The sequence below is a fragment of the Pistacia vera genome, unplaced genomic scaffold (assembly GCF_008641045.1).
Source record: "Pistacia vera cultivar Batoury unplaced genomic scaffold, PisVer_v2 Contig158, whole genome shotgun sequence".
Lineage (NCBI taxonomy): Eukaryota > Viridiplantae > Streptophyta > Magnoliopsida > Sapindales > Anacardiaceae > Pistacia > Pistacia vera.
Window position 1 is genome coordinate 698,798 of NW_022195663.1, and position 10,584 is coordinate 709,381.

At 38.0% G+C, this 10,584-nt stretch overlaps 1 pseudogene; it reads right to left on the reverse strand.

Annotated features, from left to right (window-relative positions):
* Positions 1 to 691: 691 nt before the first annotated feature.
* Positions 692 to 10,187, reverse strand: LOC116124955 (annotated as a pseudogene).
* Positions 10,188 to 10,584: the final 397 nt, after the last annotated feature.

Genomic DNA, 10,584 nt, shown 5'->3' on the forward strand with positions numbered 1-10,584 from the left:
TACTGTAACTTGAATAAAAACAAACCAGATTTTGCTCTACAAGATTTCTTCTTATACATTTTCTTTGTTTTATATTTATATCATTAAATGATATTAATCCTTTCGAAAATATCCTACCAGCTACATAATCATACTTGCCTTCTCTGTCGTAGGAAATTGTAGAGATTCTTATACCACGAATTAAAATATTCATATATTAAAAAAAATTTAACAACAAAATTCCACCTTACATAATCCACCCAATTATCAGATTTTCTTAACCAAGAAGTCTTATTAGTTCTAATGATATAGAGTGGATATTTGACCATTGCTAATTACTTTCACACGTCATCTACATACTAATATAATAATGGGGCTAATAATGTCTGAATGTATGTATAGGTAAAATGTTTGACCATAAAATCTTTGGGCAGTCATAGATAATGGACTGAATCAATATTTGACTACAATTACTAAGCCATGACTAACAGGATTAATGAGATAATTAACATTAAAAATACAACTGGCAAGGCAAGTTAGATACAACAGCTGTATCTAGACTGTTTATTCAAGTTTCAGGGGGTAACCAAATTCTGGAATTCTCTAATCATACATCTCTAATGGTTTAATATATATTTCTTAAATTACGATAAGAATAAAGACAGTTCTCGTAGCTCAGTTAGTTTGCATGCAACTGTGCAAGTTGCTTTCTTCATGCATAAATAACGTCTTTGCTAGCCGCCATGATCCACAATGACATTCGACATATTTTCCAAGGCCCGACATTACCACTATGTACAGTCTCTTTTAACCACTTTGAACCATTTATTTTATTGGTCGTTTCGTCAACCAATAACACCTTCATTTTCCCTTTTGATTTTACTATAAAATTGTGCCCATATGAACTATTCATAATATGAATGTTTTTTGTCAATAAGATAAAATGAGCAGCAACAGAAATCTCAAAACTTATACAATGGCTAATTGTCAAACTCCCATACAATTCAAAGAATGCCAACGGAAACTCAGAATCCAATGCATCAAATTTATAAACAAGCCAGCACATAACTTGGTAATTTTCTTTGCTCAAAACCGTTCTCTGCGAAAACTTGGGAGAAGGTCCACCTCTTAGAGGGAGGATATTTACAACCTCCAGCAACAACAATTTTCAGTTAAAAATCAAAATAAACAATGAAAACCAGAGGTGGAGAAGTTAAAAGGAACGAATAATTTATCTATTTCGTTTATATAGCATCTAAAAGAACATATTGGTGACTGTAAAGAAACTGAGCTCACATCAAAACCTCCATGGGTACAGAACCTGTTTAAACTTAATAGATCACAACCATAAATATCGCATGCTATCATTGCCTCATTGGTAGCATTTTCCTAAAGACCCCATTCAAAATGTCAAGATTACGGTGAAATGTACAACATTCATTACGCCTTCACATTGGCTTTTGATCACTTAAATACATAATAGTTTCCAAGGGCAGGACAAGCATTTTCAGAACAGAATTCAATTTAACATAAGTTCTGGTATGAAGTACATATCAAAGTTATAACTGAGCTATCAAACTCAGCAGAGATAGTTTTTATGCTTGAAAATGATATCACAACAAAAGCAAATATAATTAACCAGAAACTTTGCGAGCTTTGATGTTACCACAAGATTGTCACCACAAACAGAGATGCAAACACATTATTATTCGTTGAGAAAATAACACGAAAACAAATTGTAATGTCAAGCAAACCTTTAGGTCACTAAATGTATTGGTAGCTGAAAACCGCACAGAGATGGGGAAAAAGGCTGATAAATCAGTTGGAGGCACAACAAATTCCATCAATCCACTGCATATTCAGTCGAGTACATTAAGAAATTTATTCGTCGACACTGAATAGAGTATCTAACTCATTAAGTTGAAAGTATAGCAGTCACCTTCGGTTAGAGTTATCAATGAGAAGTATCGACCATTCCAGGAAGAGAATTTCTAGAGTCATACCTGAAAGTCGGAAGAAATGATACCGTTGAATCTATATATTAACTAAAACAATATTTTCACATTACAGAAAGGAAATCCAATGGTAAGAAAATGAAGGGAAAAAAAGAAAAAAAAAGAAGCAAATATTAGTTTGAATTACGGAAAAGTATCACTTCACTGAATACAGTAACATCAAAGAATTTTAACCAGCAAAATTTTCTGAATCTGCCAGAATTCACAAGTAAAATTTGCCAGTGAAACATGCTTAAAGACAGAACAAGGATAACCTATCTGCCTAGGAACTTAAAAGGAAATTCTCAATTATTTAGCAACAATGCATCCTTATTTGCTAAATTGAAGCATGAATGTCAACAAAATTCGCAATCCATCAAAAATTAGAAGCATATTCATAGAATTCTTTCCACTGAAAGGATATAGACCTTTAGACTTGCTGGAAAAGGACTCAACATCAGTGCTCAAACCAAATCAAGAACCACTACCAAAACCACTTCCACCACTAGAAATGCTCATATCACTAAAGCTACTCTCAACTCTTCCAGATCCCATCGACTGCAGGGACATAAAGCCTCCTTTTTCACCTCTATTCTTCTCAATCTGCAGAATATATGACGAGAGATTCAAATGGCAATGCAACACAAGAAACTATGGAAGGCACCAATTAGAAAAGGAGCCACTGCAGAACCATAAAAAAGTACCTTGTTTTTGTCAATCTCACTAGCTTTTGCACTTCATGACAACCTTGGTTTCATTGATCTTGCTCTGCAATACCAGCTTGTGCAACTTCTCTCCATGACTCTCCATCTCACAGTACTTGCTTAACTTTAGCTATGGTCACAATTTTCTTGTGCCCAAGAGAGATCATCAAAAGCAAGGATCAGCTCAAATTTCAATGCATTAGATTTTCTGGTGTTAGTCCAGACTCCACAAATGTGGAAGACTCAAAATGAAAAATGTACAGAAAAAATTTCAAATAGAGTACCAATGATGACACTGAGATAAATTAAACTTTATGGTTGAAAATGATGATACAACAAGAGAAAATATAATTGACCAGAAACTTTATGAAGGTATGATGTTACCACAAGATTGTAACCACAAACAGACATGCAAACATAATATTATTCATTGAGACAATGGCACAAAAACAAATTACAATGTAAAGCGAATCTTTAGGTCACCAAATGTACTGGCGGCTGAAAACTGCACAGAGACGGATAAAAAAAGTTGATGAATCAGCTGGAGGCACAAGTTCCACGACACACTGCACATTCAGTAGAGAATAATATGAATTTTATTCATTGACACTGAATAAGAGAATATGTAACTCATGAAATTGAAATTACAGTAGTCAGTTACCTGCTGTCAGTGTTATAAATGAGAAGTATCGACCATTCCAAGACAAAATCTCTAGAGTCATACCTGAAAGTCAAAAGAAATGCAACTGTTGAATGCACGTATTAACTAAAATTTTATTATACATCACAAATAAGGAATTTGAACAGTTGGAAACTGATACAGACCTTGATTCAAATCACACTTCCAGCAATGGCTACACACCAGAACTAAGTAGAAACAGCAATTTATACACTCCAGAATTAAGTAGAAAATAAGTGCTGAAATATATTGATAAAACTGAAGTTGAATATTTGCGGAACTGAAAACATAAAAGTTACTGAAATGGAAATAAACACCCGCTAGCAGTTCGAGGAGCTAGCAACCTCCTAGTCTAATTCTTAGTCTAATTCTTTACAAAATAACCGAATGACTGACCCATGCAAATATTCTCCCTTATAAGCACTTTTTGGCACTCCCCTAATCATCTAACAACATGACACGTGTGCCTCTCCACTAACTAATTCTTGTTGGCTTTATCACCCCATGTGGATCTTGGATCTTCTCCCTTGCTTGGCGTGATCTTCTCCCTTGCTTGGTGTAACGTGGCTTTATTCCCCCATGTGGATCTTCTCCCTTGCTTGGTGTAACGTTTTGTGATGGGTGGTCTATCAATACACGCCCGCCACTGAATAAGGACTTCCTTGGAGCCATCCATCAAGGTGTGAGAGGAGAGAACAGATTTAGGTTGGACTGATAGTTCTAATTCTTCAATCAGTGTTGGAGGTAAAGGCTGAGTGGGAATTGAGCTGTGGATGCTTTTCTTGAGTTGGGATACATGAAAAACTGGGTGGATACGGGCTGTGGGTGGGAGGCAAGTTTGTACGCGACTTGGCCGATCTTTTCCACCACCTCAAAGGGACCATAAAACCTGAGGCTTAATTTTTCATTGAGCTTCCTGGCTAAAGACCTGAATTTGTAGGGTTGTAATTGGAGAAAGACAAAGTCCCCTAATTGAAAAGAAAGCTTTCTGTGATAGGCATCTGCTGCCTCTTTCATGTGGCCTTGAGCCACCAATAAATTTTCCTTTAGCTCACGCAGGATGGTATTCCTCTCCGCAGGATGGTATTCCTCTCCTCAACCTGCCTATTGACGTCTTCCACCAAAGAAGGGTAGTCCACAAGCTTCAACAGTAGAGGTGGATCCCTCCCATAGAGGGCTCGGAAAGGAGTCATCTTAGTGGAGCTGTGGTACGTAGTGTTGTACCAAAATTCAGCCCATGGTAACCATTTGTGCCATTGTCGAGGTTGAGAACTACAAAAACATCAGAGTTATATTTCAACACAGCGGTTTACCACCTCGGTTTGGCCATCCATCTGAGGATGATAGACTGAACTAAATTTCAATGTGGTACCTGCTGTTTTGAATAATTCTTGCCAAAAATGGCTCATGAACACTCTATCTCGGTCCAATACTATGGATTTTGGAAACCCATGTAATTTTACTACTTCCTTCACAAAGACTTCCGCTACTTCCTTCGCATTATAAGGGTGGGAAAGGGAAATGAAGTGGCTGTATTTCGTTAGTCTATCCACCACTACAAAAATGGTATCAAAGCTCTTAGATCTAGATAACCCCCTAATAAAATCCATGGTAAGATCCTCAAAAACTTGGTTAGGAATTGGTAATGTTTGCAGTAAGCCCACTGGTTTCAATGCAGTGTACTTGTTGGTTTGACAAATGGTGTAGGCCCTAATAAAATTATGAACATCCCTCTTAATACCCTCCCAAAACGCAACACCTGCCACTTTTTTGTATGTTCTAAAAAAATTTGAATGGCCCCCTCCAAGGCTGGAGTGAAACTCTTCTAACAGTTTGGGAATAAAGCTGGAGGTTTTAGGAAGCACTAACCTTTTTTTATACAGTAGACAGCCTCTACGGAGTTCATAATGTGGCCTGCTACTTGGGTATAATAACAGATCTTGAATGATGATGCAGAACCTGGGGTTGTTGTGGGCTTCCTCGGCTAGAGCCTCAAAGTCAATAAACTGTACCAGGGTGACCACGTGGTAATCCACTTCCTCTTCTCTATGGGACAAGGCATCTGCCACTTTATTTTTGTGGCCAGGACAGTAACGTATCTCAAAGGTGAACCCCATAAGCTTGGAGATCCATTTTTGCTCCTCTGGAGTCTTCATACGCTGGTCAAGTAAGAACTGAAGGCTCTTTTGGTCTGTCCTAATGATAAATTTACTGCCCAACAGATAGTGACTCCATTTTTGGACTGCAAAAACGATGGCCATGAGTTCCCTCTCATACACTGACTTTTGCTTGGTATTTGGGGAGAAAGCTTTGCTTAGAAACGCAATTGGACGCCCTTGCTGAACCAACACAGCCCCAAGTACTTGTCTCGAGGCATTTGTGTGAACTTCAAAAGGGATGCTGAAATTGGGGGCTGCTAATACCGGAACCATAGTCATGGCCGATTTCAGCTACTCAAAAGCTTATTAGGCCTCTTCTATCCAATGAAAAGCATCCTTCCTGAGTAATTGGGTTAACGGAAGTGCTATGTTCCCATATCCTTGCACAAATCGTTGGTAATAGCCAATGAGTCCTAAAAATCCCCTCAAACTCTTAACGGAAGTAGGAATGGGCCATGATTTCATGGCTTCTAGTTTTTTTGGGTCTGTTTCCACTCCCTTTTAGGACACCAAGTGACCCAAATATTCCAGCTTCTTTTGCCTAAACGAGCATTTTTTTTGGTTGACTACCAATTCATGAGCTTGCAAAATTTTAAAAGTTTGGGATAGGTGCTGTATGTGGCTTTCTAAGTCTAGACTGTAGATCAGGATGTCGTCAAAGAAAACTAAGACAAATTTTCAGAGGATAGGTTTAAATATGGTGTTCATGAGGGCTTGGAAGGTGGATGGGGCATTAGTTAAATCAAAGGGCATCACTAAAAATTCATAGTGTCCCTCATGAGTCCTAAAGACTGTTTTTGATACATCCTCATCCTTCATTCTAATCTGATGGTACCCTAATTTTAAATCCAGTTTGGAAAAAATTGTGGATCTAGCTAACTCATCTAGTAGCTCATCGATGGTGGGTATGGGAAATTTATCAAGTATGGTGATACTATTGAGGGTCCTATAGTCCACACAAAACCTCCAACTGCCATCTTGTTTCTTAACCAATAACACTGGAATTGCAAAAGGGCTGGTGCTGGGTTGGATGATTCCAATCACCAACATCTCACCAACCAGCCTCTCGATCTCATTTTTCTGAAAATACGGGTATCTGTACGGTTTGATGTTCAGAGCCTGTGCGCCTTCATTTAGCATTATGGTGTGATCATTTTTTCTATGGGGAGGTAAGCTAAATGGTTGGTCAAACAATTGTTGGAACTCCTCTAGGACTCTAGCCACTCTTGGTTCTTGCGTTTCCTTCTTGACTTCTGGTTTATACTCGATCGAATAGAATTCCACCAAATACCCATTCCCTACAGCCTGAATTGTTTTCAACATGGCCTTAAGAGATACAACCTTTTTCACCAGTGAAAGTTCTCCCTGTAACAACACATGCCTCCCTTCCAACTAAAAAACCATAGTTAATTTTTTCCAATTTGCACAAACGTCCCCCAGAGAGCTTAATCAAGACATACCGAGTACCACATTTGCCCCTCCTAAATCAAATGGAAAGTAGTCCTGTTGTATCCTAACTCCTTATATCTCTAGTTTAACCCCTGTGCATATTCCTTCACCCTTTACTGTCACTTCATTTCCCACCATCACTCCAAAAGTCCTGCCCTTCTTAACCGAAATACCCAATTTGTTAACCAACTCCCATGAGATGACATTGTGTGATGCCCCACTGTCAACCAACACTATAACCTCTTCCTTACCAATTTTCACTCTAATCTTCAACGTTTTATCTGTAGTAATACCAATAATGGAGTTCATTGATAGGGCAAGTGGGTTACCTTCTGTAATGGCTTCCTCTTCAACATTCTGATAAGGTATGTCTTCTTTCACCTCTTCATCATCCCATGCAAGAAGGATTTGCAACAACTTACTCTTACATTTATGGGTTGGACCGTATTTTTCATAGCATCTAAAGCACAATCCACACTCTCGCTTATGCTGGATCTCACACTCCGAAAGCCGACGGAAGTTGTCTCCCCCGAAACTCATTGTTGTCATTTTCAGTGGCCTCTCCCTCCTCTCAGATGGCCTGACATTAGAGGAGAAATGCGATTTTGGCGTTTTGGCATGTCTCATCCACCACCTAGGTTGCGTACTTTTTGGGTTAGTAGTGACTCGATTATATGTTTCTCTTCCATTTTGAATTTTAGCTACTTTGGGCCTCACTTTCTCTAAAATCCAATTTCTTTCTTCTACCTTATGGGCTTGCTCAATTACTTCACTTATGCTACTGGGCCTCATTAACCTTAACTCAGCCTTCAAATCTTCCTCAAGCCCATTCACAAAAAGTCCCATAAGCATCTCTTCTCCCAGATCCTTCAAGGATGCAGAAAAAGCTTCAAATTCCTCCCTATATTTCGTCATCATGGTTGTTTGTTTCAAGGCAGCCAACACTTCATAAGTTGTTCCTTGGAAAGAGAGTCAAAATTTGGTAATAAGTGCTGTTTTAAAATCCCTCGAAGACTGAATTGGTGCTCTAGCTTCCACCCATTGGAACCAATTTAAAGCCTTCCCTTCCATACACACAGCGGTTGCTTCCATCTTCTCTGATTCTTCATACCAATTGATAACGAAGTACCTAACAGCTCTGAAAGTCCACCCAAATGGATCGTCACCGTTGAAAATAGGCAGCTCCAATTTCCTGACCTTCTTGTCTTCTTTCACAGCTCTGAAAGTCCACCCAAATGGATCGTCACCGTTGAAAATAGGCAGCTCCAATTTCCTGACCTTCTTGTCTTCTTTCTTTGATTCGCTACTCTGGTAATGTTCTTCCTTCCTATTTTCATGACTACTTAGATTTTCAGATTCCAACAATTTTTCCTTTTCCCGCGAACCTCTTTCCTTCCTCTCCTCTTTTAGCCGCATCAATTCTCTTATCTCAATCAAACACTCTTTAACACCACCCAAATCAACCTTCATGGTCGTCATATCCTAGTTCACCGATTTAATTTCCTTCTCCACATTATTCATTCCATTTTCCATCTTAGATTTGACCATTACTCAACCTGGCTCTAATACCAATTTGATACAAACATTGATTCAAATCACACTTCCAGCAATGACTACACACCAAAACTAAGTAGAAACAACAATTTATACACTCCAGAATTAAGTAGAAAATAAGTGCTGAAATATATAGATAAAACTGAAGTTGAATATTCGCAGAACTGAAAACATAAAAGTTACTGAAATGGAAATAAACACCCGCTAGGAGTTCGAGGAGCTAGCAACCTCCCAGTCTAATTCTTTACAAAATAACCGAATGACTAAACCATGCAAATATTCTCCCTTATACGCACTTTTTGGCACTCCCCTAATCATCTAACAACATGACATGTGTGCCTCTCCGCTAACTAATTCTTGTTGGCTTTGTCACCCCATGTGGATCTTGGATCTTCTCCCTTGTTTGGCGTGATCTTCTCCCTTGCTTGGTGTAACGTGGCTTTATTCCCCCATGTGGACCTTCTCCCTTGCTTGGTGTAACGTTTTGTGATGGGTGATCTATCAGAAACAGAAACAAAAGCAGCTATTATTAGTTCAAATTATGAATAAGAAGTATCACTTCATAGTATACAGCAACGTCAAAGAATTTAACCAGCAAAATTTTCTAATTCTACAATATTCACAAAGAAAATTCTCCGACTTACCAAACAAGTGAAACATGACTTAACTTTCAAACATGTTCATAGAACCCTCTTTTTTATTTTTTTAATTTTACCAAAATAGTTTCCGTAACCATAAACATTGGACCAAGTCATAGCTTCCAGAGGTATCATTTGCTGTCATAAGTTGAAAATATTTATCTCTAAAAATTGTAATTTTTCGTCATGACAGATTGAAGCCAATCCAATACCCATAAATTGGATAAACTTAAATTTCTTACCTCCAGTCCCATCAATCTGCCTAACACTTGGTGCTTCATGAAGAGATAGAAGAGGTACAGAGATCACAACATTTCGCTAATCAAACATTGACAAAGCTTCATATTCGATGCTCACATAAGTTTCATTTCTAGAAACAGAGGGCCAGCAGTAAACTGCAATATATATAAATCCATATAAATGCTTTTTAACATAGGAAAGAAACAATATACAAAGAAAATTAAGCGAAAGTCTTGAACCCACTTGACAATGGCACCATTGACTAATCAGCACTTTGCATTCTCCACTTCAAAACACCAACACCTCCTACATCACTAGCTTGGCCTGTGGGTAGAGACCTACTAGGTCCTTCAAGCCTAGTATATTTTCATTGGTAAAGGATAGGTTTTGAAAAGAATGGCTGGATTCCCTCCAGTGTTGATCTGAAATAACGTAGGATATATTGTAATGAAATAACAGATCAAATCAGAACAACATTAACGGCAAATCTAGAAATCAATGTCAAACCTTTGGCAATTAAAGTCAGGTCCAGTAAATTTCATTCAAAGAACAAAATGATACAACAGGAACACATAGTGGCAGCCATCACTTGGACCCTCTAAAAGTCAATCTGACAAGAAGATTATATTTACCATTTAGCAAAGTCCACTAGCAAAATAAATGGAGGAAGTGATACGATAGAGAAGGAAAGCAGAAAGCTGACTTCAGGTACAAGAGTGTACAGCAGAGTAGAGCACTAATTTCTTAAGCTGAACAGTGTAGCTTCCTTTCTCTCTTTCAGGGGCAGTCATCACTTGGTACATAATATAACATGGCTTTTCATCAAACATCACCTGGCTTTTCATCAAACATCTTGTTCTGCAATGTGATTAACTGCCACAATGTAGTTAATCTAATACATTTTGCAATTAATAATAGCCAGCGACAAAATGCAAAGAAAAACATAGGAAGAAAATTAAAAAGACAAACACAATCTGAGTTTTCCTCCTAACATTATGACAGACACAAAATGCAAAGAAAAACATGGGAGGAAAATTAAAAAGAAAGTAGATAGCAATAGTGCATTAACACAATTGAAATATGTAAGGCATTTGCACACGGAGCCAACTACAAGTCCCCTTTCACCCACTCATGTCTCTGGTTAAACCTTAGAAAAGATTAACAACTTTCCCATGAAGCCTTATTACG